Source organism: Gracilinanus agilis, chromosome 3 (genome assembly GCF_016433145.1).
Source record: "Gracilinanus agilis isolate LMUSP501 chromosome 3, AgileGrace, whole genome shotgun sequence".
Lineage (NCBI taxonomy): Eukaryota > Metazoa > Chordata > Mammalia > Didelphimorphia > Didelphidae > Gracilinanus > Gracilinanus agilis.
In genome coordinates, this window is record NC_058132.1 from 379,309,830 (window position 1) to 379,322,649 (window position 12,820).

General features: G+C 37.0%; 1 pseudogene; it reads left to right on the top strand.

The window, feature by feature from the left end:
* Positions 1-9,652: 9,652 nt before the first annotated feature.
* Positions 9,653-12,820, top strand: part of LOC123241598 — a 32,005-nt pseudogene continuing 28,837 nt past the window's right edge.

The following is a 12,820-nucleotide window of genomic DNA, read 5'->3' on the forward strand; positions in this document are numbered from 1 at the left end:
AAAAAACAAACAAACAGACAATTTGAGGAAGAAGAGAATGCTGATGACTAAGTTTGTCCATGAATCTTAGCACTTGAGGTGGGCCTTAAAGAAAACTAGGTTCCAAAAGTAGATATAAAAGGGATGTGAATTCTTAGTATATGGAACATCCTTTAAAAAGAGACAGAGGTGGTAGAGGAAAAGTTCATTTCAGGAAAGAGGAAGTAAGTTAATTTAGCTGGAAGGCCAAGTAAAAGGGCATAACGTGGAATTATAGAAAAGCAAGTAGAGATTAAATTTTAGAGGCCTTTCTAAACCAAGCTATCTAATTTCTATTTTATCCTAGAGGCAACATGGAGTTGCTGAATTTTTCTGACCAGAAGACTGACAGGGTTAGACCTTTCTTGCCTTAGACTTCATAATCCTTATCTATGCTTTCTAGATTATTTCTGGCAGGATCATTTGCACTCATATGAATCACCAGAAGTGTAAAGTATTCATCAGGTTTGACAAATCTTTGGAGATTCTCCATCCACACTGGATATAGGCATGGGGAAAGCAGCTGATCTCTCAGCTGCTTTGATTTTTCTGTGCTGAGCTTCATCAACCACCACTCTTCATCTCTTCTTCTACTGACTGTTACTGGGTAATGTCCTACCTCATGGCATCTGTAAAGCCACAACATCATTCCTTGAAAGATAAGCAACAATTTCCTCCTCAAATCATCTCCTCTTCTGGATGAAACTATATATTGCTTCCCTTGAAGTGTTTAGTGTTCCTTCTTACTTTTTTCTGTCAGGTTTTTCTATACTCCATCTCTCCTTACACAGGTCAAGACTTTCCCTTAACTCTTGGGTCTTTCCCCTTTTTTTCATATTAAAACTCTTCTATTTTTGTTAGTTCCTTTGTTTCTAGGGATCACCATGACCACAGAAAAGACTGACTTAGTATAGCAGAGAGACAAATATCATTAATTATTTCCAGGTCTCCGTACTGGAAATAAGATCCTCAAACTTTGTCTTTCTAATTCATCCTCTGGTTAACTACTCCAAAGAACCTTTGTCTCCTCATTAGCATTTTTTTATTTTCCTAAAACCTTGATAGTCATATCCAGCTTCCTTTCTCTTGCCTTATAACATTATTCTTTAATTTTTCCTCTCTCTCAAATTCTTCTTAGTAAGTCATCTACTATGTGCCAGGCACTATACTAAACTCTAGAGAAACAAAGAAAAGCAAAGACAGTCCTTGCCCTTGAGGAGCTCACATTATAATCAGGAAAGATTATATATAAATGCAAGCTTAAAACAGGGGAGTGAAAAGAAGGCACCTTGGGTGTGTTGGTCAGAGGGTAGAGGAACACGATGAAGTACTGAGTAGTATAAGCCAGGTCATAAATGAAGAGATGGCTGCCCTGGATACTTTCTTTAATGAAGGATATGGAAAGAATTCTCCATTGTCCATCTTCTACTTTCTCCAAGCAGAGGGAGGAAGGGGTTCCAGGAGCAAAGAATACTAAGAAAGTATGTAAATTTCGGAATTAATATGATCCTGCAGGATAATCCTTCAGTTATAGTCTATTTCCATCTCCTTCAGTTTTACCCTACATTCTTCAACATTCCTCTCTGAGGATTAAGTCACTGTATACATTTCCAAAGCCCTTGAATAATCTTATTACCAATTTCCTTTGTTTCCTTCTCCAGATTCTTCTCTGATCCAATCTTTTTCCACCAAAGCTGATGTTACAGTGGAACTCTCATCCATTTTTGTGGTTTGTCTGCCTAATTACCATATAAAATGTCATATTGGTTGTTCAGGGATTCAGTTGGTGGGGACTGTCAAGGAAGGTTTTACTTATTTATGACTCCTCTCTCCCCTTTTCTGGCATTTTAGCACTATCCTACTTGGCTGCCTTCAAAGTGATAATCACATAATATATTTGAGACTATGATAGTGAGCAGGATGGAGTCATGAACAGTGGACCCTACCACTCCAGGTTTGTGAACTTATTGCAGTGGTGATGTCCCCTGTTTATGATTCCATCCCACTCAGATGGGGACTTGTCCAGGATTGTGAAAGAGTCAGGGGCCTCAGTTCCTCCTCTTTCAGCATGGCTTAAGACACAGGTCAGCCAAAATTTTATGTCTGCTGACCTGGAAAGGGGGATTGGGCACTTTCAAGTCTGAAGGGAATTTCAGAGGCAAACGTACTGAGACAGTGAAGATTTGGAAATTTGGATTTGGCTACAAAAGGAATTTGTAAGAGAGCCTAAACAAAGGGGAGATGAGGAGTTCTTCTATAAAGGTGTGTTTGTGAAACCCATCACAGGTGCAGGACTAGCATAGAGCCCAGAATATGCATTTTTGGTGTCCCACCAGGGGTCCAACCAGAAGCAGGGCAAAACAAATGTGGTGGTGGTGGTGGTGGTGTGTGTGTGTACAAGAGATCCAGAGGAATGCAGTAGAGCAGGAGGGAGGTTCCTGGGCCTATTGAAAGTTTTGCAGAATTGAAAACCTCTGGCTAGATCATGGAATCTCTTACGACTGGTGAGAATTTTCAAGGTTGAGGCACTGGAATTTGACAGGATTGAGACACCTTGAGATCTGGGAAAGTCTTGCAAGATTGAGACCTGATTTTCTGGCAAGGTTGAGACAACTTGATTTAAAGCCAGTTTGAAAAAGTCTGAGGGAGGATGCTGTTAAGAGGAAGAATTTAGGTATTTTATAGATATATATTTAAGGACTTGTTTCTTAAGATCATCAAAGGAAAAGGAAAAGAATCTATATGTTCTAAAAATTTAGAGCAGTCCCCTTTTATGGTGACAAAGAACTGGAAATTGGGGGGATGGCCATCAATTTGGGAATGGCTAAATAAGTTGTGGCATGTGATTGTATTGGAATACTACTGTACCATAAGAAATAACAGACAGGTTAATTTTTTTTAATGGAAAGACCTACATGAAATTGTGAAAAGTAAAATGAGCAGAACCAAAAGAACATTACATACAGCAACAGAAATAGTGTTTGAAGAATAACTTGTATATGTCCACCTCCAGAGAAGAACTGATAATGGAAACAAACAAGACTGTTTTATAGATGCATATATTTTTTGGTCAAGAGGTGCCTTCTCTAATGTGGGTAGGAGAGGGAAGGAAGGAAATACCTGGGAATTTTAATGTAAAGAGTACAATTTTCAAAAAATAAAGTATTATCCCTAACCTCAAAGAAATTATACTATTTTAGGGAATATAAGCCAGATATATAAATAACTTAAACACAATACAGAATGTGAGACGTATGTGACATACAAAATGCTATTAGGGGGTCTTAGCAAAGAAGAATAATTTCTTACTTGGGAAAAACAAGGAAAGCTTCACAGAGGAGGTAGAATTTGAAGTATCTCTTGAAGGATAAGTGGCATTTTAAAATATGGAAGTACAAAGGACAACATTGTAGGGAGAGGAACCAGAATGAGAAAAGTCATGGAGGTGGTTAAACATAGAATATGTTGTTTGTGTTGCTATTGTTCTTTTGGAGGGGTAGGGCAGACATAAATTCAATAATATAGAAAATTACTAATACCACTGCAGATGAACTATTACAACTCAGTGTTAAAAATTCTCCAGGGGCATCAAGGAGCTAAGTGACCAGGGAGAATGTGTGTCAGAGGCAAAACCTGAACTCAGGTCTTCCTAAGCCCGATGCTTACTCTGTCCACTATGCCATTTCTTCTTGGCAGTGTTCAGGAAGTGTTGGAAGGGGAGGAGGAGGGAGGAGAAGTAATGTAGCAATAATACATTTATGGAATGTTATTCAGTTTGGATTAGACACTATGTTAATATTTCCCACAGTTGAACAAACAAGGTATACTTTTTTTTCAGCCTATCCTCTCCATTCGATATAAAATGGTAATAAAAGGGGAAGTGATGTTTAGATTTAGTCTAGAAGAAAAAGTGAATTTTTGAACATGGTGTTGTTAACCACTAATACCACCAACCCTTTGGGCCCATCAAGTTAAGGTCACTTGCATTCTAGAATTACAAATTTCTTTCTCCAGAAAATCTGAGAAGAAGCCAACCAAAAATATCTCTGAACAAATTAGATCTAGGTAATTAGAAGGACACAAGCAACCTTTATCTACAGCAATTTGTTTGGCACCAACTAATGGGACTGAAGACGTTTCCAATTCTCAGGTGCCTTCTTAATTGCATTTGAATAGCTATTAACAGCTAAAGCAGCTTCAGCTAACTATGGGCTGGAGGGTAAACAGGCTAGGAGGTCCTGAGTGGAAGCACTGCCAAATGCAAGTACAAAGGGTAACAGCTGTGATCTACACCAGGCTCCCAGTTTGCCATGACATAATAAATGAATTGTCATTTGAACAACAACACAAAAAAAGCCCACCTTCAGTATTTATACAAGATGTACCTTCTGGAAATGATGTGCTCTATATACTAGGAACTACTGCATGAAAGTAACGACAACCAGAGGAAGCTGAAAGGAAATTTTCTTTTTTCTGAAAGAATTTAGTTTCTTGTCCATATTGTTTAAGAGGGACTCTGACTGACATTCAGAGCTAAATTTTACAAAGACATGTTTTGAGAAAGGAGGTTTGAAAATAATGTGAAACTGACAATTGTCAAGAATCCATAGGACTCTAGACCTTGAGCTAGAGGTAACTTCAGACCCCTCTTCATCCAAACCTTCATCTTACAGGTGAGAAAATGACATCATGGAGGTTGAGTAAAGTGCCCAAATCATGTCAGTGATAACCCAGGCCCTTTGACTTCAAAGCCAAAGCTCTTCACACTGTATGGGGCTAATTACTAATGGTAGTCCTTTATAAAGTCTAACACTTGGATGGATCCATGATTTCACTAATGGAAGTACTCTCTCTACCAGCATAAATCACAATCCATCCATGCCTTCTCTGTACAATTCTTGTCCTTGTCCTTCCACAAATAGAATACAGAGTAGAAGTTCTTAACAAGGATTCTATGATCTTTTCTCTTATTAAAAATTTTTTCTATGATCATCCAATAGTTATTTAATAACTATTTCAATTAGTTTTAATCTAACTTAAAGTTGCACTAAGACTTTTGGGACATTTGTATAATGTTGCTTTATTTTGTTATTCTCTTTCTATTTTCATCTATCAGTGTTCTTAGGGTGGTTTTGGCTTAGTTGACCCAAAAATTCCTGAAGCCTACTTTTACCCACTATTGCTTTTAAAAAAAAAACTCTTCTGTGAAGTAATATTCTTTATAACCATCTGTTATTCTCTTTGAAATGTGCCTCATCTCTAAACCATTGTTCCTTTTGGCTACCATGTCCTTCTTGGCAATGAAAACACACTTGTTGGCTAAGGCGTTTGAGGATTTTTTTTGTCTTTATTATGGTGATTCTTATAATAATTAATTACATCTAAGAAATTAAGAAAATCAGCTATCTTTAATTGTATTCCTTTTTCAATGTCATCATGTTGTTAAAATAGAAGTTTAGACCCCTTCCATTACCATATGCCCTATTTGGATCTTTTTCAATTCATGTAATGAAAACATGTGAGATCACTAAGATTTATTTGGGCAGACTTGGCAGCCTTTCCATGTATATATACTTGAACAATGAGATGCAATTTGGATTTAGGACTTGCTCTCTAAAAATAAATGATTGCTTTAATCTGGGTAAGTGTATGTGACTAGAGGGAACATGAACAAGGTGTGACTCTTTTAGTTGGAAGTCTGATTTACACAATGTTATGCTACAGGCCGAGGTCTCACCAGACAAAATCTCTTCTCCAAAATTTCATTTGGTGCCAATGAAAAGAGAGACCTAAAAAATACATCTTTAGTTAATTAAGAAGAAACAAGAGTCAAGTAGAGAGCGTATTCTTGCTTCTCTAAGTTCATAGTATATCAAATCATTTCCAAAATAAGTGTCTCCCCTTTAAGCAAATTAAGGTCCCATCCAAGGCATGTGGGGGGTATCAAGCAGTATCCTTGAGAACCAGAAAAACACAATCTGCAACACTGAGCAACTTCAACAATCTCCACGAGCAAAATTCTAAATCAAGAAAATTTTGGAACTTGTGCTTCATAAGATCTTAAATTTAGAGCTGTAATGAACCCCAGAGGCCACCTACCCCAACTTTATAGATGAGGAAATTGAGACTCAGAAAGATCAAATGACATTCAAAATTCTTCAAGTAGTAAGTATCTAAGCCAGTATTTGAACCCAAGTCTGTTCATTTCAAATCTGTATCTTTTTAATACTTTGCCTCAGTATGATGACAAACAGTTCACTAACTGTGATGAAATCAGTCTACTTTATCCAATTCATTGAAAGAATGCTGTATTTTGTTGGAAAGACTGAATTCACCTTAGATCAACTAAAAGAAGCCCATCTCCAAGGTTGCTTGGAGCAACCTAGCAAACAAGTACTACGCCAGTAGCCTTGGCATTAACAGACTAGGCCCTCTCCTGCCACCAGGTGTTAAGATTTGGTGGGCCTTTTTAATATTTTAAAAGAACACAAAAAACAGTATATGAGAACAATAAAATGAAAAGTAGGCTTATTCTATTAATTCTATAAGATGTTTTAACTTTTAAATAGATATTTTAAAAATAAAATTTTAAAGTTCCTTAACACATCACTTATTTTTAGAACAAGATAGTGTAATACTGTTTAAGAGGAAAAAACTAGCTTCAAAAAATATAAACATAGTGTCAGTTGTATTTAATTGAATTAAACTATAGACATAGTGCATAACATCTGCAATACAGCTTTAGGTGAAATGATATTGTAGTAACAGCTAATTGGTCCCCTGGAACTTACCTTGACCAGGCAATCACATCATTTCTCTGGGCTGCAGTTTCCCCATCTGGAAAATCAGGAGGTAGAACTATGTGATAATGCCTCTTCCAGGTCTAAGTTCAATGATGTTAGGACAACCTTAAGAGGGGTCTGCCAGTTTAGGAACTACAAAATAAAGAAAAGAACTTTGAGGAAAGAGGACAATCATTCAATTGAATTTTAAAGAAGACTTAGCAAAATAAAGCATTCCCTCTTTACTGCTCCAAATAATATGCAAATAGTTCAGATAGTAATAACAACACAACTTGCAGGAGTAGAATATTCACAACGGGGAGAATGAGCCTTACAAAATCCATGACTAGGGGGTAGCTGGGTAGCTCAGTGGACTGAGAGCCAGGCCTAGAGATGGGAGGTCCTAGGTTCAAATCTGGCCTCAGACACTTCCCAGCTGTGTGACCCTGGGCAAGTCACTTAACCCCCATTCCCTAGCCCTTACCACTCTTCTGCCTTGGAACCAATACATAGTTTTGATTCTAAGGTGGAAGGTAAGGATTTAAAAACAAAGAAGCACAAAGCCTGTGACTGATCCTAGGTCTGAGAGGTAGTAAGTGATGACTAGCACAGAATTAGTAAGGAACATATATAGTTGTCCTTCAGATATAGTGTCACACAAGGAGAATGGTTAAATTTAAACCCTTCACCCAGTATCATTTCATGTTATATTATGTTGCTATTTTTTATATGTTATACAGAATCATACAATATATACATTATATCATGTCATATTATGCTATGCTCTACAATACTATATTGTTTTATTATGTGTTATAATCATAATCATTATTATATTAAATAAATATAATGAATGGCACTCAAATCCAAAGAATATTCCTCTCAATCAAAAAACCCTACAAAATGAAAGAAAATAGGGCACTATAAAGATTACTATAAGATTCTGAAAGCATTTTGAATTAATAAGAGGAATAAATAACAGGCGAGGTTCTGTGTTAGTCACTGGAGATGCAAAGAAAAAAAAGAAGAAATTGTCTCTGCCTTCACAAAATTTATGTTCTATGGGGTAATAATAATATGGAAATCACTATAAGTACATTCTGAATAATGCTGCCTCAACCAACATAATTTCTCAGTAATGTCACAAAGCTGTATCTACACTCCAGTATATCTCCTCAGGTTTGATGGCTGCTGGGGAAAGCACAGAGGTCCAAAACTATATTTACTAGTCATAAAGTACCAGTTGCTTTGAGATCCTTGGGACACAGTCCCAGAACTAAAAAGTTACAGTGAAACAACAGTTAGAGAAGTACAAGTTTACATGGGATTCTAAAGCTTACAAAATGATCTAGTCACCAGTATCCTGCGAGGTGGGTAATGCAAATATTATTCTCTATTTTCTAGATGAAGAAACTAGGATCCAGTGAAACAATGTATTTTGACCATTGTCATATGGCTACTAAGTACTAGTGATAGAATTTTGAGAGGAACTATCCCCTACTCAGAAGAATCTTGAACTCAGCAGTATTAATGTGGCTAAGGCCATTTGATTTCATCCTCAAGAGAATGGGTACTCACAGGCCAGTGTTACAGACAGCAAGTACAAAGGGACAGGAGCAGGAAAGCTCCCTTTTATTAATGTGATGTTCCCTCCTTTCGTTCACCAGTTATAATCTAGTCAGGTGAGCCTGCTGATTGAAACTCAATTTACAATCCCAATCATTCACATTAAAGTAAAGCAACTTCACCTGTTAGCCTCCTAAAGCATGAATCTATTATGAGCTCCTCATTGTGTCCTGTTCACACGGATTTAGAGAAAAGGAGCTTAAGCTAGGAATATGAAACAACTCAATTTTCTTTTCCTTTTACTCCATTATGGGCTTATGAGAGGAGTCCATCAATCTTGTCAGGACTTGTTCCTCACAAATTTGAACCTAAATCTTCCAACTTCAAAACTAGACCTGTGGTAAGCAGAGACCATTTGCCAGAACCTTTTTTTTAAAGTTGGCAATCTTCAGGCAGCAAGAAAAAACCAATATGGCTTCTGCTTGCTAATGTCTTCACTTTTGATATAGTAGAACTCTAGGCACATGTGTCAGATCAGAAATCTGGCACTTTGCCTCATCAATATGTATAGTTCAAGTTACCAACATTCAACCAGGAAGAGAGAAGAGGAGGTCTAGGAAGTTAAACATTTCTACTGGAAAGCAAAGTGGCAGAAAAGACTATTACCTATTTCCTACCTTTAAAGGCAAAGTATTCCTTCCATCTAATCTGATCCAACCTGATAAACATTCTCAACTAATCTAATAAACATCCTACTAAACTAATCTATTCCTGCATAAGAGGTGCTGGAGGTTGGGTGGTACTGTTTAGTTGTTTTCAGTTGTGTCCAACTCTTCATGAACCCATTTGGAACTTTCTTGGCAAAGAAACTGAAGTGCTTTACTACTTCCTTCTCCAGCTCATTTTACAGAAGAGGAAACTGAGACAAACAGGGTTAAGTAACTTATCCAGGATCACATAGGTAGTGTCTGAGGCTAAATTTGAATTCAGGTTTTCCTGACTCCAGGTGGGACACTCCATCCATTCACTTAATTTCTCCAGATGATAAGTACAAAAAGACAAAAAACCAAATCAGTCCCTGTCCTTGGGGAATTTGGCTTCAAATGGCAGAACACAGCAATAAACAAATAAGTCTAGATATGACTTTTTGAAGAGGGAGAGAGCACTAGTAACTAAGATGATCACTACGGGCACAGGAGTCAAGACATCTAGGAAGTTAAGAATTCCAAAAGGTAGTCTTGAGGAAGGAGTAAATTCACAGGTTCAGTCTGTGCAAATGCTCCAAAATGGAGAAAATTGAGGAAGCAGAACAGTATAGCAGGGACACAAAGGATGTAAAGGGAGTCGCATACAATAAGCCTGGAAAAGTAAGGAAAAGTCAGATTTTGAAGTGCTTTAAATGTCATGCCAGAGGTACCTGAGAGCCAATGAAGTTTCTGCAACAGTGGATCATTTGGTTCATGATTACATTTGCTTTAGAAAAAAAATTTGTACTTATGTGGAGAATCTATTAGAGAAGTGAAGAACCAGAAAAAGGAATTTTTTAATCTTTTCCTTCTTTCTTCACAGAAAGATTAGGTAAGCATGTGTGAGGCAGAAGGGAAATTTCTTAAGAAGGGCATTCACAGAAATAATGCTGTGATCTGAGGGATTCAGAGATAAAGCGAAGGGCAAACAACCATCAGGCCTTTGACACCAGGCTGACATAGCCTGGAATACTGAGCAGCAGTCTGAGAAGATTTTATCATCAGGTTATGATTCTGAATGATTGACAAAGAAAAATCTGTGTATGAGGTTAGAATAAGCTCTTAAAAAGAACAAAAAGAAAAGAGGGTTAATGAAACATTTATAGAATACATAGGGAAAAAAAGCAGAATGAAGCTCCAAAAATGAAAAATGAGCAGGACAGTGTTGGAATTACAGTGTTGAATTTAGAGTATACTTTAAGAAGAAAACAAGCTATACATAATTAAGATTCAAAGTTTTATATGCAATTTTTCTATTCTTTGAATATGGAAATGATTATATTTGTTGGCAACCATCAAGTTCATAATTTTTTAAATTGGGGAATATAAAAATAAAATTCTGTTTAACTTTAGGCAGGGAGGGGAAAAGGAAGAAAGTTGGTTGCTCTTCATGTTTACCTTTAAAAGATCTTTAATATTTAATGTTTTCTTAATTCATTTAATTCAATAAGCATTTATTAAGTAGCTAATCTGTACTGGGATCCATGGTAGGTCCTAGGGATAAAAAGTTTTTTGAAAAAAGTGTAACTCCTGACCTCAAGGATTCACATGCTGCTCCTTAAGCTTAGGTACTTCTTTTTTTTTAATTTATTAATATTCATTTTTAACCTGTTTACATACTTTATGCCCCTACTTTCCCCTTCACCCCCTGCTCTCCCCCCACCCATGGCCGACACTCATTTCCACTGGTTATAAAATGTGTCCTTGTTTAGGGCCTATTTCCATATTGTTGTTAGTTGCATTGGTGTGGTCATTTCGACTCTACATCCCCAATCATGTCCGCCTCAACCCATGAGTTCAAGCAATTGTTTATCTTCTATGTTTCCTCTCCTGCAGATCTTCCTCTGAATGTGGGAAGCGTTCTTTACCATAAATCCCTCAGAGCTATCTTGTGTCATTGCATTGCTGCTAATACAGAAGTCCATTACATTCAATTTTACCATAGTATATCAGTCTCTGTGTACAAGTTTCTTCTGGCTCTGCTCCTTTCACTCTGCATCAGTTCCTGGAGGTCTTTCCAGTTCACCTGGAACTCCTCCAGTTTATTATTCCTTTTAGCACAATAGTATTCCATCACCAGCATATAGCACAGTTTGTTCAGCCATTCCCCAATTGAAGGACATACCCTCCTTTTCCAGTTCTTTGCCACTACAAAAAGTGCAGCTATAAATATTTTCGTACAAGTCTGTTTATCTATGATCTCTCTAGGGTACAAACCCAACAATGGTATGGCTGGATCAAAGGGCAGGCATTCTTTTATAGCCCTTAGAGCATAGTTCCAAATTGCCAGCCAGAATGGTTGGATCAGTTCACAACTCCACCAGCAATGAATTAACGTCCCAATTTTGCCACATCCCCTCCAGCATTCATAACTCTCCCCTTCTTTCATTTTAGCCAATCTGCTAGGTGTGAGGTGATACCTCAGAGTTGTTTTGATTTGCATTTCTCTAATTATTAGAGATTTAGAACACTTTCTCATGTGCTTATTGATACTTTTGATTTCTTTGCCTGAAAATTGCCTATTCATGTCTCTTGCCCAGGTACTTCTTTTTTTAAACAAATGATAGCTATATAACAGATGCTTAATAAAAACATGTTGATTTATTAAAATACATGTTTTTCTATAAATAAAATTCCACTGTACTGAATGTCAGATAGAGCACACACTTTACAGTTTGAACAGCATGACTGCTTCACCACTACCTAGAAACAATATATCTAAATTACAGAGGTAGCATTTTGAGAGCTGAATGAACCTTTCAGAGGTCAAAACTGCAAAAACAGTCATCAAGAATATATGACAACCCTTAATACCAAAGTAAAGTTCTTCTGAGAATCTATACAAACACAAATCAATCTAGAAAAAAGAAAAGATGGATTTGAATTCAAATAAAGAAGACCTTTAAGTTTAGAGCTGGGAGATCCAGGTTCAAATTTCATTTCTGCCACTTAATAGCTTTTTGATATCTAGCAAGTTGTTGAACATCTCTGGGCCTCTGCTTGCTCATATATAAAATGTAGGATGAGAAGCAACAAAATGGGAAAAAATCTTTATAACAAAAACGTCTGACAAAGGCCTAATTACCCAAATATATAAGGAGCTAAATCAATTGTACAAAAAATCAAGCCATTCCCCAATTGATAAATGGGCAAGGGACATGAATAGGCAATTTTCAGATAAAGAAATCAAAACTATCAATAAGCACATGAAAAAGTGTTCTAAATCTCTAATAATTAGAGAAATGCAAATCAAAAGAACCCTGAAGTACCACCTCACACCTATCAGACTGGCTAAAATGACAGCAGGAGAGAGTAATGAATGTTGGAGAGGATGTGGCAAAATTAGGGCATTAATGCATTGCTGGTGGAATTGTAAACTAATCCAACCATTCTGGGTGGCAATTTGGAACTATACCCAAAGAGTGCTAAAAGACTGCCTGCCCTTTGATCCAGCCATACCATTGCTGGGTTTGAACCCCAAAGAGATCATAGGAAAAAAGACTTGTACAAAAATATCTATAGCCACACTCTTTGTATTGGCAAAAAACTGGAAAATGAGGATATGCCCTTCAATTGGGGAATGGCTGAACAAATTGTGGTATCTGATGGTGATGGAATACTATTGTGCGCAAAGGAATAATGAACTGGAGGAATTCCACATGAATTGGAAAGACCTCCAGGAATTGATGCAGAGTAAAAGGAGCAGAG